General features: G+C 40.2%; 1 protein-coding gene across 5 annotated transcripts in view; it reads left to right on the forward strand.

The window, feature by feature from the left end:
* Positions 1–8,208: 8,208 nt before the first annotated feature.
* LOC306817245 (glutamate receptor ionotropic, NMDA 2C-like) overlaps positions 8,209–17,576 on the forward strand; it is a 50,698-nt gene continuing 41,330 nt past the window's right edge. Inside the window, exons 1-3 of one of the 5 annotated variants that reach the window (XM_079333979.1) lie at positions 8,426–8,469; positions 9,900–10,227; positions 10,701–10,836. The gene's annotated coding sequence lies outside the window, so the exon portion shown is untranslated. Of the gene's footprint in view, positions 8,289–8,425; positions 8,470–9,899; positions 10,837–17,576 lie in introns of those variants that run through there. The other 4 variants (XM_079333980.1, XM_079333982.1, XM_079333981.1 and 1 more) reach the window with 4 other exon arrangements.

The raw sequence follows: 17,576 nt of genomic DNA on the forward strand, positions 1-17,576 counted from the left end.
GTTTGTTGTGTTTGATTTGTACATTTCATGGCTTGTGTCAAGTGCCTCAATAAATAACTGTCTTAATAAAAACGTTTGCCTCCTTAAAGTGATGTTTATTTAGTTGACTTATGAGGCCTGCAACAGCCACAGACTTTGATGTAACATTTTTGTACTTTTGGGTGGACTTACTAACACATGCTCAGAATCTATTAATATGTATAGAAATTGAGAGAAATAATTTAACATTTTTTCCTTAATCTATCCGAAAACAAATAAAATCTCAAATTGCTTTGATGATTTATAATCAGCTAATGCAATTAGTGCGGGCTACCCCTTTAAAAAGATTTCCTTTTTCAACTGAAACATTTTTCCAAATGTGCAAATACATCGATCGTGTCTCAAATTTGGTATTGTCTGGGGTTGACCACTAGGTGGCAACATAACAAAAGCAAAGAGATCAAGTTGCCAACGATGAAGCTGGTGGAAAACAGAGATCCAGATGTTTTAGTTCACTTGGATCAGATTTGTTTTTTAAGAAAACAAACAACATTTTCCATTTGTAACAGTTTCATACATGTGTAATCAATATCTCTTTTTTGAATAGGTGAAAATCATTAAAATACACTGATAAGGTTTCATGTCCCCCCCCTCCCCCCCTTCCCTGATACCTTATTTTCATTTTTCTGCAACCATTATCAGAATGAAAACTATTGTGTGAAATCCTTTCAGATCACTGCAGAGTTTGAAAGCATAAAAATAGAGCTTGTGTGCTTGCAGTCCTCGTCATTTTTGCCACCACACACACAAACATCTCCAAGGTTAGTGAACTGAGGCCAGAGCAGAGCTTTGATCTGTGTGTTTGTGTCTCTGAACAGAAGCAGGCGAACGCTGTCTCACAACACCCACACAGGGACGTCCACACAAAGTCCATTCATACATTAGCTTAGCGAGGAGGACGCAATTTATGCACCATGCTTCACATTCATCTGAGGTGTGCATATATTAAAATGCATTTGAGGAGGCATCTTCTAATGAAGGCCTCTGTATTTCTGTGAAACACCTGAGCCTGTTTCTCAAAAACAAATCCTCTTCACCACTTTAATACTTTTGTAGAAATCAGGGTTTTTCTGTCACATGGCTTCAGTTTGAGTGTGTATTTCAGTCTTTATCTGTTTGTCTGCCTTCAACTCTTTGATTCCTCAGTTATCTGTGGCTGGAGTTATTGGACTGTAAGTTAGGAGAAAGACATACATTAGCATTTTAAGCAGGAAATTGCAGTCAGAACTTAAACATTTCAATTTTTCTACCCTGATCGCTTCTTAGACACTTTTGAAACATCCACACAGTTTCAAAATCACACTATTGTCCATTAAAGGAACAGTACAATTCTATCGGACCTATAATACACCATTAAAGCAAAGGATTCAGACATACAATCACTTTGCCAATTTACCAATAAAGACATCTACATTTAAATGTGTAATCTGTAAAAAAATAAAATAAAAATAAAAAAATCATTTTGTTCCCTGAGCCCATTCTCATTCAAAAAAAGGAAAACACAGTCACACACATACGAACAGACGAGCGCAAACCTACAGGCACACACATAGTCTCTCCAGACATAAACATGTGTCGGCTGCCATGTGTGACCTCATCTCCTTGTGATGAATGACCAAATCAGAAGCGTAATGAAACGGCGCGCATACGGCTGCTGCTGCTGCGCCATGTATGCAAGTGTGTGTGTGTTTGAGTGTAAATGCCCAGGACCTCAATCAGAATCACAGGCGACCCGGTGTCCTGCTGAGCCTCCTAGGTTTGACACAAGCAGATAATTACCTGTGACCCCCCACATCGTAAAATCAGGCAAGGTGAGGAAGCAAGAGGTGATGAAGAGGAAGACGAGGAATAACCTTGAAGCTGAAACTACATTCAGGTCACCCTTTCTGGCCTTCTTTTTTACACCTCTTTTCTTATCTCCGTCCATGTTGGCCTTTCAACTCCACACACCATTTTGACCTATTTTAAGTCTTCTTCTCCTGCTCTTTACCTCAGCACATGGGATCATTTCCTGAAGCTGAGTTTCATCTGTAGTTTCACTTCCTCTTTGCTCATATCACGTGTGACGTAAGACTGAAACACTCAGGTTGTGATGACTAGAGCTGAAGCTTTTGCATTGTTTCTGTATTTCTTTATTACATTTACATTTATACATCATTACCTTACACACTCAGCACTCAGGTAGTTTACTTGGAGAAGAAATAGAAGTGGAGTGACGTGTCGTAGCTGAGTGGATTCACCCAAGGGACAGTTCTGAGGGTAAGTCAATAAAGTATCAAGTAATAAGGTGGGAATACATTTAATGGATTCTAACTGTATTCATTATAGGGATGGAAAAATACCACCTACTTACCACCAAATGTATTTCCAATGAGAGTTCACAACCTAATACACAAGGCTGAGTCTATACTGATCAAGCAGCCTTCTAGATTTTTAACATTAGCCATGTTGTCATTGTTGAAATACTTTATAGCCCCTCTCATGCAAAGTAAAGAGAATTGCTATGTTGTTGTTATAGCAACAAAACACCTGAGAAGAGGTCAGTGATTAACATAAATCTAGAAATAAGTTACAAGACAGATATTAATATTTTAAAGACCAAAAGAATAATGAGATATTATTAAAGTTTGTGTTTTACTTTAAATACATTAAGTCCCATTTTAACCTTTTGAACCAAATATTTAACATTCAGTTAGACAGAAGATAATAATATTCTTCTTACCAATTTCATATCTTTGAATTATTTAATAGCATAAATCTTTCACACAGTCCCCTGATAAAACATTTTCACCTGCAGTCATTTGGCGCTGACATACTTACCCTCATCTGCAATGTGTAACGCATGCAGGGCAGAATGTCGGGGATGGAGGGGGGTAACTGAGGTGTAATAGGGGGAGGCCAGCAGCGGAGAACAGTGCTCTGTGTGTGTGAGTCTGTTCAAGCTCCCGCTGTGTATTTATGCGTTGCGTCTCTCACACTTCAACCACGCTATAATGTAATGTGAACCCACGCACAGGGCACCGATATTACATTGTTGGGGATGTAAGGTGTTAGCACAAAGACGTAACAGCAACAGAAAATTGTTACCAGCAGTTGTAGAATTGCAGTTTTTATACAGGGCTATTATGACTGTGACGCTAAATGATTCTAAGAATCCCGTGAGCAACTAAAATCCACTTGATGATTTATTTACAACCGGTCTAAAGACCTGAAACAATAAAGTGTGATCCTCATAAGACTTAGGATGTTGTAAAAGTGGGAACAACTTAAAGTCCAGGTCAGAGTAGAGTCCCAGTATCTCACTTGTGAGTACCTTTAGTCACAATGAATAACAAGAAAAAAAAAAACTGTCAGACTTTTTCACATTTTGCAAACAAGACTACCTCCTTTGCTTTACCCTGATAACCCCGGGCACAACATTAATTAATGCATTTGTCAATATCAAGGTTACACCTTATCAAATAAGTAATGGAAGCAACACATTTGGGCATGAGTTACCATGGTAACTATAAGCCATATTTTGGAGGAATCGATATGACATGTTTTTTTGATTTCTTAGCTTGACTGATATCCCATCTGTTAACACAGAAGAGGCGGAGCTTATAAACAATACTTAAGCCAGTCACCGTGGGTTGAGATGCTTGGCTTCACTTTGGGGTAGCTGTCATGTTGTCCATCTTTTTATACAGTCTAAGGTCTGGATCCATGTGGCGTGGTAAATATCATGATTACAGCATGATTTATAAGCATTTCTTTTTCCAAGAACAGTTATGCCAGTATGTTTTTCCGTATTTTTACCATTTCAGAAAGTCAGCAGAATTTCAGGCGGAATTAAAATTAAACATCGACGTCAGTTTTGCTCAAGAGAATACATTTCTTCACCATAACAAAGGAATCTCCTTCTCCAGCTGCCAAACCCACACACCATGCATGTCAAAATATGCACCGACGCGCACATGTATTGTGCATGTATACACACACACTCAAGAACTTTCATTAAACACACACACACAAATTTATGCACACCCACACATACAATCTTTGTCTCATGAGAAATGGTATAAATACCTTGCCGGCTTTAAAATGTCAGCGAGTCTCAAACAATGTGCCCAAAGAGCCAATTTATTTATGGATCTGACACTTTTCATGTCTTCCTGCTCTTGAGCTATTTTTGCTTTCAAAGTTTATCTTAAGAAGGACAAGAAGAAGGAGGAGGAGGAAGAGGAGGAACCGAGGACTTGAGATGCAGATGACAGACTGACCGAGTGCTGGGAGAAGGTGTGTGTGTGCCAGCAGCTGCAGAGATCAGCCTCTTAGGTGCAGAGGAGTGTTTTTTTTAACCCACAGTTGGGATAAAATATCCCTCAGGATTATTCTTCAGTGTCTGACACATGGCCGTGATCAAAGAGTTGCATCGGGAGATAAAAATATCACAGATGTGGGCTAATCACAAATCTGCATTCAGCCCTGATGGCTGCACTCTAATATAAGCAGACAGAATTTATTTACTTTTCCTCCAGTCTGCTGCTTTTGTCTTTTCATTTTCAATCTGTCGTCCTCTCTCAGTATTCATCCACACACACACACACACACACACACACACACACACACACACACACACACACACACACACACACACGCACAAACACACACACCCACAAACACACACACACACACACACGGTCCAATCAACAGGGCTGTTTACTCACTGAGTGATGATTGCCTGTTTAAACATCTGTCCACACCAGTATACACACTAACATACACACACACAGCTCTGTGTCTGATAACATGCCAGACAGCCAAAATCATCACTGTCTACCTCAGTTTGAGAAACCAGGATGATCTGCTGATTCAAATTTAAAATGAACCCTCTAATAGTCCAATGGAAGGCTGTTTTCATGTTGCATTTTATCCTGACTCAAATATGAATTAGCTGTATTCCTAATCACAAAGGAACTTACGTTTTTCTCGTTCGATGTTCAATATCCATTATGCTTCTAAGAATATAATGTGTAACGGTGCGGGTCAGGTTAGATGCTGAGCCTTGATAACAAAAAAGTTGGTTCTAAATCCAGATCATTTTGATCCAGATTCTAATCTTTTTGAACAGTTTGGCCTTGGTTTGTGTTGAAAGCCTGATTAACTGCCTGAAAAAAGAAAAGAAAAAAGCCTGTTGACAGATTCTTACTTCTGGAGAATATGTGCTTTTAATAACTCACTTTTGGAATTGCTGGCTCATCTCTGTCTCTCTTTACGCGTCTCTGTACCCCAGGGCTTAAATCTTGCCGCATTGTTTTTAATTTGTATTCCCCCTTTAGGGCACGTAACTTGTAAGCATAAAATTGTTTTTAATTGCTATGCAGATGACACAACTCTGTGTCTGGCTAAAAACGCAGTGGAGCTGTAAACCTCAGCCACACGTTTGGCTCGTTGTTTCTAAAACATTGTGCTTGGAATCTTCTCCTATCGTCATGACGATAACTGCAAAAAATTTTGTTTGTGATTGTCTCAGTAGTTGATGATTTTTTTTGTATTTGAACATCAGTAAAACTCTTTGGCTGCACTTTCAATGTCATAACTTTGTTTTATCTTTAATCCTACACTATTCTAACTCTCAGCACTCTTCACTTATCTTACTCATAGATGGACCATTTTTTCTATAATGCTTTTTGACTGTCATTTTCTGAGCTTCTGGGTTTTAACACCTGAGAGGTGTTGTACTTTAACAGTCAGCGTATGATGGTAAGGAGATAAAGTGCACCTTCCTTAAAATATCAATGGAAAAGCGTATCTTTTATATAATATAAAGGATTATGTTTCTCTCATCTTTTTGTTCTCTTATTTTGTCCTTTTTTGACTTTGACTGTTTCTTCTCAGTTCTTTCTTTTGGTGTACCATCAATTGACCATCTATGTATGAGGATAAATACAATACATTAGTTGATTTCTAATTGATTTCTGATTTAGCTCATTGAGAAAGGATTATTGTAGTGAGAACAGCAGTCAGATTATATTGGACAGTCTTATATTTGACATCCTCCTTTAATGAGGAATGATTTAACAAACCTGAAAGGCCCTGATGAATATTTTCATTCTGAAGTCTTGGTGGAAGTGTGGAGTGCTGTCCATGGTGCTGAAGCCTTTGCTCAATATTTTGTAAAAGATGAGAGCTGCCACAGCAGTTAGTATTTTATATATACTTTTATTTAATTATCTCATTGTTTATTTGACAAAACAGGATTAACATTTCCTCCAAATTTAAAGACAAGTTCTTTGCAGAGAGTGGATTTGTTTCCCCCAGCCAATGACAACAAGCAGGTGAGTTTGGGAGTTGATACAATTCAGCGATTGGATGCCTTTCAAACCTGTGACCATTGCTGAAGTGTACACAGTGGCAAAGAAGAGAGAATATAATCCTAGTATTTTGTTTCTCACTGAATCAATCAGAGTTAATCGGTGGATCTGATCAAGCTGCAAGCCGGACAACATGTGTTCTCTGCAGGCTGTCCAGCTGCTGAGAGAGAGATACTTTCCTTTGAAGCATATGTCCTCTATTGTCTGCCTCCATTCTTCAGAGGTATTAGTGTATCTACTACAAGCACGCCGTACAGATATAGACGCCCCAGTCAGACGTTGCACATCTCAAACACTCTATTTTAACACCTGTCTGTATTTATAGCCTGTGTTAAAAGGCCTGTCACCTGACCGAGAAAAGAGAAGAAAACTGCTTTCATTAGGAGTGACGGTAACCTGCAAAAGACGCCTCTTTGAAGCGATCAAACGCCTGTCCCCCAATAAGAGTGAAAGCAAAATTGTTTGTTTCTTCTCTGCGAAATAACTGTCACACGTAAGCCATGAAGAGATGAAACAACGTGTGAGGTAATCACATATTTTTCCTCTCTTACACATACTCAGCATTTCTCCTCCACTCAGCACACAAACACACATTTTCTGTATACAGTCAACATTACCTGAAGAAACTCACTGTCTTCCTGTAGCCTGAATAGTGAGAGTAGTACATTTTTGGTACTCTCTCAGGCCTTTATAGAGATCAATTAAAACTATAAAGGAGATGGACAGAACACAATACTGACAGACACATTTGTATGCAGCACTTGCTGGTTCATTGTCATATTTGCTTTGTCTCTTTGATTTAACCAGCTGGTGTGTGTACCTTGTTGTTAATCCAATATAAATAGAGCACAAATAAAATCGATGAACATGCTTGGGAATATTTCAAAGATACTCCTACACATGCTTGCAACATTTAAATCCATTATCCCCTTTTATATCCAAATAATACAATCAGAAAAACAATCCATAATCTTTACCGCTTATATCGTTGGGGTTCATGGGGACGGGGCTGTCATTGCGCGAGAGGCAGGATACACCCTGGACAGGTCGGCAGTCAATTTACAGGGCTTATATAGAGAGAGACAAACAAGCAGCCACACTCACATTCATACCTATGGGCCGAGCATCCTGTTGAACAAGTCTTTGGACTGTGGGAGGAAGCTGGAATACCAGCAGGGAAATCACATATGCACAGGAAATGCATCCGTGGACAGATGTCAGAGTGAAAGGGCTACACATAGGGGACGTCCCTGCACTATTGGAGGTTCAATGCCTTGCTCAATGGTAGTTTGGTAGTTCGTAGAACTAGCGCTTCTCCAGCAGTCAGACCAAGTTTCATACTTTGGTCCGTTCTGTGAATTGAACTGGCTCCCAACCAAACCCACCCCAAGTATCTACGGACTAAACTACTGCCACCGACAATTTAAATCTCACAGATATTACAAGCTCTTTAGATGTATTAACTAAATCCAAAGTGCACAGTAAGCTAAAATGAATTTCCGGGACTATATATCATTAGACATCCTTTATATTCTGTTTTTTTTTTTAATTGTTCCTGGACTTTGTGTTATGAAACTTGAAACTTTACTGTTAACTAAACAGTTTATTTGTTTGAATAAAGGTCATACATATCCCAGTACATGAGTGAATCTGCTTTTTTTTTAAATTAAATAAGTGCTTCGTTAAAAAAAACAAAAAGAGATGTTTTCAACCAAAAAAGTTTAGTTCATATTATAGTTATGATATTTTTTGCAATGATATGCAACAGGTTCATCATGACTTATTTGCCTACTAGTTTCTGTATTTTGAATCCTACATTTCCCATGATGCTTAGAGACATAACTTGTGATGATGTGTTCAGACAGAACCTGAAACATTCCTCTGGCAGTTGAAGTAAGTAGCAAGATGTAAACAAACGAGACCGTGTTTCACTTAAGTAAAGAAATGTTTATTGCAAATATAAAAAAAACAAAAAAACACAGCTACGACACAAGGCGTAGCTGCCACACAAACAAACGCACAGTGCGAGGTAGCCACAGCTAACTGAAACAACGACATGGTGAATGATAAACAGGTAAGCGTCGCTCTCTCACCTGTTGTAGTTTTATGTGAACAATAAATGAATGTAAAAGGAGGGTAGCAAACAGTAGTAGGCTAGTAAAAGTCAATATTTAAATATTAAATGTTTCATCTGTCTAAATGATGTTCTAGTTAGGTGGGTGAGGATGACTGTACCAGTTTGCTAATTGATTGATCCGGTTTGTATCACTGAATTCACTTACTGATGTGTGTGGGGTAGACCTACCAAAAACACACATTACTATAAAAGTTTATTTGATAGGAGTGTTAACTGTGTATTTATTTTTTGTGTTAAAAATAACTATTTGATATAATATTGTTCCGACTAATGACGGGGAAGTAGAATGATTTTGCTTGCTACGATCCCAGGCTGCTATTTAACTGACCGACAGTGTCCGAAATCACCATGGCAACAGCAGGCATGTCTGGTTCTGTTTCAAAGTTTTGATAACTCCTAAGATACCAAAACGGTTATTTTCCTCACCTCTTTAAAAGCTATACAAAAAAATAAAAAATAAATATTGAAGTGATTTCATGATCATGAGGCTGGGGTTAATGTGTAAAACTGGCAGAATTCCCCTTTAATTAACAAATTTGTTTCAGCATTATCCACTTCATTGCAATATTTGCTTTGTCTTGTTGGTTATGCTGCTGCCTTGCGTGTTTCCTGTCAGTATTCCAAGGTAAACGTGATGTTTGTCGAGTTATTGACTTTGCAGAAATGTATTCACACTGATAAACAGCGGACAGAGCCGGGGGGACCCAGACTGGAAAAGCAATAATATTAATGGAATTCATTTTTGAGAAGAGAGAGGGAAAAGGCAGAGAGAGAGAGAGTTAAACACAGGAGCATTACAGTGAGGTGATTTAAGGAAAAGTAGGATATGAGACAGGATGAAGGTGAATAATACCGTGAAAACAGGAGCAAAAGTGGGCTGGGAGAAGGAGGAATAGGAAGAGGAGGAGGAGGAGGAGGAGGAGGAGGAGGAGGAGGGGTCGCACTAAAGTGAGTGAGAGGTAGGAGAGGGAGAGGAGGGGAGTCAGACTAAATCCTCACACCATTATTATCAGGACGCACATGCAGCCCCTCCTGTGATGGAGTGAGAGGAGATAGAAAGAGATAAAGAAAAAATGGAGTTAAAGAGGAAATGGAAAGCAGGATTACTGGTGTGACAGAGCGGTGAGGGAGAGAGAGAGAGAGAGAAAGTCTGGTAGGTGAGAAAATCAGTGCAACAGGATGAGGACCTGCTAGTGCACAGCCTGCACGACCCCGCCGAACCTTCCATCTGTCCTGCTGTGTTTCCCGACGCTCCCGTCGTCTGCAAACATCTGGATCAATTGCATCCATACGGGAAAAGGGAGCAAGAGGGGGGGGGCGAGAAAAACCGAACCTTCCTCTCATTTCATCCTTTTTTCTTCACACAGGAGCTGAGAACGTATCATCATCTTCATCACAGGGGGGGATCCCTTCCTACGGAGTACCTTCATCACTTTCAACAGGACCAAGAGAGAGAGGGGGGGGGTCCGTAAAACTTTTGCTCCAAACATGCAAAAACGCCTGTGAGATTTTCCAACTTTCCATGGATCTGTTTTGTCTCTCACCCGCAAGAAGGAGCAGGGAAACGGAGGCAGAGGAGGTGGAGAGGGGGAGAAAGGAGGAGACGGCGGGGAAGCGTCACAGCCGCTGCCGTCACCAACCCTGCCACCGCCGCTGCTGAAGTGTTACCGGTGTTTGTGCTCCTCCGCTGAAGAGGCATTTTATCACTCTTCTCTCTCTCTCTCTCTCTCTCTCTCTCTCTCCCCCCCCTCCTCTCCTCTCCTCGTTCTTTCACTCCTCTCCTCATCTGAGCAGCAGGGAGCTAAACACACACACACACTAACACACACGCATTTATACACCGGCTGGATGCTCATCTCCTGTCACCCGCCTCACTTTCCTCTCCGCTCCCCTCTTGATGACCTGTCTTCACCTTCTGGACCACTTGTAAAAATGTTCACCTTGACAAGCGCAGAAAAAAGGAGAAAGTGAGGAGTTGGATTTTTTTCTTTTTTCTTCTTCCTCTTCTTTTTTTCGGGGAGAGATCACACACGCTCGCTGTCACGTTGTGAAGTCCTCCAGGGGAGTGTGCAGATACCCAAAAAGCTGCCAAACACACACAGAGTCACTGATAACTCGCGTCCACTTGCTCTCACACAGAGACCCGGTCTAAATGCGTACTCTTACAGGTGCGTCGAGGAGAGAGATGCAAGTGAACGCCAGGTAAAAAACACAAGGGGGGAAAAAAAAAAAAATCGAAAGAGAGACATTTGGAGGAAGGATGGAGCAGCAGGAGTTCAAGTTGGACGACGGCAGAAAGTACAGGTACGTCAAAAGCAGGCGCACAATCGCGCACGCACTCCCTCACACTCCTTTTTTCTTTTTTTTTCCCGTCACTTAATCTGTCAGGAATTATGTAAAAGTGAGTGCGACAGATTTGGAGAAATGGAGACGGAACAGATACTAGACTAAGAAGCTCAGGGGGGAATGTGAGTGAAGACACACGGTATGAGAGCAGTCATTCCTTCAGTTTTCACAAGTGAAGAGTTTCCTCGAGAGAAAGATCCCATCTGCTGCTGCTGTCACAAACGGAGCAGCCAGTTGTTTCTAAAACTGGAACCGCTGGAACAGGACATGTGAGCATTGTCACTCTGAGGTTTAGCTACCTGTTCAGAGTGTGTGTGTGTGCATCTGTGCATGCACGCCATGACAACTTGACACATTCACTTAGAGATTATGGATGTTACACTGGCGGTGTTTTACTGTCATATCAGTTCTCTGGTAATGCGCTTCGATTTGCTCCTTATGCTGAGTGGAGCGGCTCTCATTTTTCTTGATTAGGGACAAAAGCTTTCTTCTTCACCTCACACACTTCAGCTACTAGCATGATGAACCACATATTCTTTTAGTGGTACAATTTTAGTTACACTGACCTAAGGGTTCTCAATATAAGGTTTGTGGCCCTCCAAGGGGTCCCAAGATAAACATAGGAGGTCTCAAGCTGATTCGTGAAATAAGAGGAGAAAACACTTATCGTGAGCTGACTTTTTTTCTGGTTCTTGGATTTTTGTTTAAATCTGCGTTTTTGCGGGGAAAAAAAGTTTTTACGATTTTTCTTTTTGTTTCCTCATTTTGAAATTTGCTAAAATTACAAAGCAGTTCAATTTGTGTCAACACATGAAGTATTCGACAGCTGATTTTGTCTTTTTAGATACAGATGGTTGAACTGTTTAAAATTCTTATTGTGAGCTTCAGACTGCTGCTGTGAACGTGTATCAGGTTGTAGCATCGTCTACTCCAGTTTCTTTACACATCGCTTCACAGCTCACAGATGATCAGCTGGCTCCCAACATGGACTCTGTGGCCCCAAAGTGGGTCATAGAGATGAAAGTAAGAGGTCTAACGGCTAGGCCAGTTTATTCAAAAAGCACCATTCACATATAGAGCAATCCACAGAGCGATGAGAACATTCAGAGAATTAAAGATCAATGTTTTGTTTTGTTTTTTTAAATTCTGATCTTAGTGTTGTTTTTTTGATATTTGAGGAAAACAGGTATTTACCTTTTTTTGTCGTAAAAAAATGCTCCCTATAATCTTCAGTATATGTTGCACATTTTGTAATCTGCATCATCAATGTTCAGTGGTTCTCAATGTGCGGTTTGAGGGGCCTGAAGGGGTCCAGTGACAAAGCTGACGGGACAACAAAAAAAAGCTTTCTTACCAAAAATTACTCAATAAGGAATTGTGCGCTATGCAACCCTCTCAAGTTAACCAAACTGTTGACCATGTTAAGATATCTTTATATGGATTGCCCCTTTTTTGCTTCTTGTCGTTCCCACCATGGGGTACAGGGTCCTCCCAAAGGACGTATCTGTTTTAAGCAGGTGTGGCAGCAGATTGGGTGTCACTGACTTTTTGATTGCTTTACGTTTGATTGGCAGCGGGCCAAGCTGGTGTAGAAATGACCCCGTCCCGTCAACGTCACTCATCTCGGCTGGTACGTCCGACCAGCAACGATTTCCTGTAAAGCTGTCAAATCTTAAATGTGTGAGTGCCGGAGCCCACAGAGAGACAGCAAGGCAGCAGTTGGGGGGTTTAAGCCCTAATTATCATACATTTATGAGGCAGGCGTGATGTGCTATGTTTCACAATAAGCATGACACACTCATTTATTCATATGGAGAGTTTAATTTGTGTGTTTATTAGGGGCATGCGTGAGCTTCTGAAAGCTCACAAATGAACTCGTCTTTCACAATTCTCCTGGCTCAGGCTCCGCTGTCATGAACATCACTGTTGAGTATTGTTGATGCCTTCAGGAACGTTTGATGGAAGTGCTTCGTTGAGTCCAGAGTTTTTTTTTCCTAGTTCTGATCAATCGATTCTATTTTTATTCATCAAGCACATGAAAATGTCCCCCGTCATGAAAGCTTGCACTGGTTTCTTATTGGCGGCGCTATTTCAAAACTCACCAATGCGAGGGTGTAGTTATTAATCCAGCCCATTCTCACTTTGCCACTGGCCAATGTGCCACTGAAAGCTTTCCAGCTTCACTTGTGGATGTCGTCTGTTAGCTTTTAGTTTATAAAGTGGTGTTGAAGTCAGGTGATGCACTATAAAGACGAGAAAAGATCACTTAGCCAAATGTTTATTGTTGTTATTGTTACTTACGTTTCTCTGACACACACATTTCATTTTTAGCACATTTTGAATCATCAGTAGTTATTTTTGGACACCAGGGATATCTGCTGTGTGCTCATTCTCGTTTCGTACCCCATCATACGGTGTCGTGCTGATCAGAAACATTTCACTCCAACAGTGGCTGTAATGAAGTAAAGTATTACGTTGCGTTCACACGTGCAGCTTAGTGGCAAACAGCCAAACTCAAACTTGCAGAAATATTCTTGCCGGCGCCTTGATTCATTTTTCACATAGAGTCGGTGTGAGCGAACAACGTGTTTGTTCTGCCGCTTCCTCAGGTTCGCCCGGCACGATCACAGGGCGTTAAGCACAAACGGTCACATGACCAATCATCACAATAAACACTAAACCAGGTAACGTGCATCCATGTGGGTGTGCAAACACAACATAATTATCCACATAGACATATCGAGGTGTGCATGGTGTATAAAAACGACATCCACAAACACAAAGCATATTCATGTTATCACATTTACAAGACAAGTCCATTTTAATTATAGTGATCATTGTCTTTTCCCTTGCGGCTTACTGAATATAATAAGCTGAATGGTGGAAGTTAATACTGTAGCTGACCCTCTCCAGCTAAATGGGAAGAGGGGAGTGTGAGGCGACCTGGAGACTCAAGGGTTAGGGTGGTAATAGATGTCATTTCTCAGGGTAAATGGTCAAATATAAAGTAATCCAAATTACTCCACATGATGGGTAGTAGGTGTTAGCGTTTAGTTAATAATGACGACATTTTTAAATTGATATACGTGGTTGTGAAAAAGGCCATCCTGTGAAAGGAGTGTCATTTATTGTTGGTATGGGTTTGTAAACAGAGTATTGGTGTCACAGTGTTTTATGGCTAATAAAGATATCTCTGAATACTTCTTACATAACTCACTTTATCTCCAAGCCATCAAAGCTTTGCTTGGCGAAGTTATTTGTGCGCTTCAAAGGCCTCAAATCAAGCGTTTCCAGTATCAGTTAGAAATAGTTAAAATACCAGTATACTGATATAAAGTAATTGCTGCAGAATAAATTTTCATACTGTAATTTCTTGGCGTGATCTCAAGTCTGCATAAATGAGGCTCTAGAGGATCCTGATGTTTTATACAGCTGTCAGAGCGCCGTGCCTGCAGTATGTTGATGAGAGGAAGGCCGTCTCCTACATTAATACTGGCCCACTAATTAATGCAATCAAATCAGTTTCAAAGGTGCAGTGGGGGTAAAAAAAAAAAAAAAAAGGTTCGAGGCAGACATGTTGATAATTCTCTGGTGATGATGCTCATCCCATCAACTAGATCCTCTCCGCTCATTTCCTCTCCACCCCCCTGGGGACTCGGTGTAGCGACTCCGTCATATCCAAGCTAAGCAGCTAAATGACTGAAAGTTCCCCACTTCTATTTTTCCCAGGAGACATGAGGAACTTCACCAGGGGACTTGTTTGAGCATCAGCTGAACATGTGTTCCAACAAGTTTTCATCTAATGTAAAAAACACGATTGTTTATTCTGTTCAGAGAGAATAGAGCACTGTTGGCAGTATCTGCCATGTGCTGTTATGGACAAATATGCTCCAAAACCAGTGCACAGCAGCCTTAACAGAATAAACGTCATGGCATGGAGAAACTTTTTTTTTCTGATATTAAGCCTTTTTTTTTTTTTTTTTTTGGCCGAACAAAAATACTTGCTGCATTGTAGCTCTGTCTGTCAGCCCTGTGGTTGACTGATACCCTGTCCTCTGGGTTGTACCCCGCCTCTTCCCAAATGACAACTGGAATTGTCCAGACTTCAAACTGGTTAAGCTGTGTATAGATATTGGATGGATGGATTGGATTAGTTGAGGTGACATGTAGCACGAAGCTAGTGGCAGCCACCTGTTACTTTTACCTGTCACTTTTGAAGCCAGTCTCAAGTGGCCATTTGAGGAATTTAAATCTTTGGCCCATCTGCATTTGCAAACGTTATTTTGATGAAAAAGTTTTCCCTGCATGGTTTTCTTCTTGTTGCCGGTGCTCGCTCATAGTTTTCCTGTTCTTTTATTTCATCATCTCTCCGTGTACAGTTAGCCTTCATAAATATGACACAGGATTGGATTCATTTAAACAGATATGGTGAATTTGATGCAATTATGTTTGTCCCTGTGTCCACCAAACAATCTCAATCAGAAAAGAGGGCTGCATTCACTTTATTTTAATTAGGGAGACATAAGAGCGCGAACTGAACAGGATTTAAGGATGTTAAAGGCAGAAGTTTTCTATTAATGTCTTTATGTCAGCAACAATTGTCTGTTTCTGTTTAGTAATAGATAAGAGGAACACAGTCACAGCTATTTGTAGTTCTTTGCTGCCTCGTGTTTGTGTGTGATTGAAATTCAGATGTTTCACATTGTTGTCAAACCCTCGTGTTGTCGTCCCTTCGCTGTCATCATCACACAGCAATATAATTGCACATGGTTATATTGCTGCTAATCTGGAGGAGACACACCCACACTCTCAATTTCCACCCCAACAACACACACACACACACACACACACACACACACACACTGCTAATCTGAAGCCCTAATAATCCCCCCCTGTGATTACACAGTTAAATGAACACTTGACCATGCTTGAACAAGTCAGCATTCATCCTCTCTCTCTCTTACTGTTTCTGTCTTTTGCAGTTATCTTCCTCTATCATTACAACCACCTATAAGTTAGATGAGCCACGTTGTGTTTCAATACAACACATTTTTTTCCGACATTGATTTCATAAACTTTCCAAATGCAGTCAAGGAGGACAAAAAAAAGTGATGTTCCTTCAAGAAGAAGCCCAAACAAAAAAAACAATCTAGGTATGATATCGTTGAATCTTATTTGTCTTTAGCTCCACATCATTTAAAAAACAACCATCAGTTGATGCATGTCTCACATCGGCCACTAATACGCTATTAAAGTTGATCTGTGAGGGGGTTTGTGTGTTTTTAATCTCCATGTAGCACAAGTGAGTGCTGAGGTAACAGCTATTCTGTGCTTAGGTCCAGATATAATGATACATTCGAGAGAGATAGTATCAGTGTGTCAAAACAGTTCCCATAGTGTCTAAGGGATCAGATCAGATGTTAAGATGTGGTATTACTATTTATGTGATATCTAATAAAGCCTTTTTTTAATATAAGGATCTGATACTTAAAGTAAAGAGCCAGATGTCTAAAATGTCACTTTATGCAGATGACACTGCACTATACATAATTCATCTATTAAAAGGGGAAACTTGTAAAATGATTTGTATTTTTTTAATGTATATAAACCCATAAAACATCACCAACTTTATATAAAACACAGATCTGTAAAGTACCAGATGTCCATCATTCCAGCTTGAGTCTGTATTGATTGAAGTTGGATCATCAGCATCTAATAACAGGGATATATTGTGGTTAAAAGGTGTAGAGTGTGTATATTGCTGTGGGCATGTAAAGCCCAGGAGTGTAAAACTTTATTAAGATGAATGATTGATATGCCCGCTGCATTAACAGGGGCGAGACGCAGGACTCATTTAACCCAGCGTTTTCTTTTAAAAGGAGCTTTGAATCAAAAGCGTGGAGGTGCTGTTAATTATCCGGTCGTCTCTGATGCCCATAGATGAGATCTTTATTTGCAGTAAAAAAAAAAAAAAAAAAAAGCGCACATGGCTTCATCAAAAGGTTCAAAGGTATTGATTGTATTAAGTGGATTTCTTCAAACAGCAGCCGTTTGATGAAAGAGGCTGAGCCTGATGGAAATGGTGAAGCTATACAAGTTTGATCTTGTAATTGTAGGTTTTTTTTCCTTTAAATTGGCCCTCGTACCTCTTTGTTAAGAAAACAAACAGTTTAAAGGTATGATATGCAACATTTAAACATAGATACAGTATAGCAGGAAGCAGATGCAATCTAACTCACTGTATGTTTGTTGTGTAGCGCAGAGTGAAGTCAAACTCCCTCTGGGCTCGTTGGTTTGAGCTCTGTGTTCACACTGACAGGACGGTGCTTCCATCAGCTTGGTTACGTTTTACTGACAGGCTCAAACTTGTCATTTCCTGTTTCTTTTTTCACGTGAAGCCCCTCCCTCTTCGACTTTAAGTCTAACTGTCATAAAAAAGAAAACAAACAAACAAAAAAAACCCCGAAAAGAAGCTCTGAGCCAGCTTGTCGTGCTGGAGTGTGAATTCACGAGACCACATCAAATGGAGCTCATTGACATTTACATTAAACAGGTGAGCCGTAATAAGCATGTCAAAAAAACATTAAAAAAAAGAGAGACGGCTGTATGTAGATGTATCATGGAGTATCGCAGCAAGAATAGAGTTCACGGAAAGACATGACTCTCCAAACTGATGATGAGACTTTAAGGTCTAAAAC

Source organism: Symphodus melops (genome assembly GCF_947650265.1).
Source record: "Symphodus melops genome assembly, chromosome: 21".
Taxonomy (NCBI): domain Eukaryota; kingdom Metazoa; phylum Chordata; class Actinopteri; order Labriformes; family Labridae; genus Symphodus; species Symphodus melops.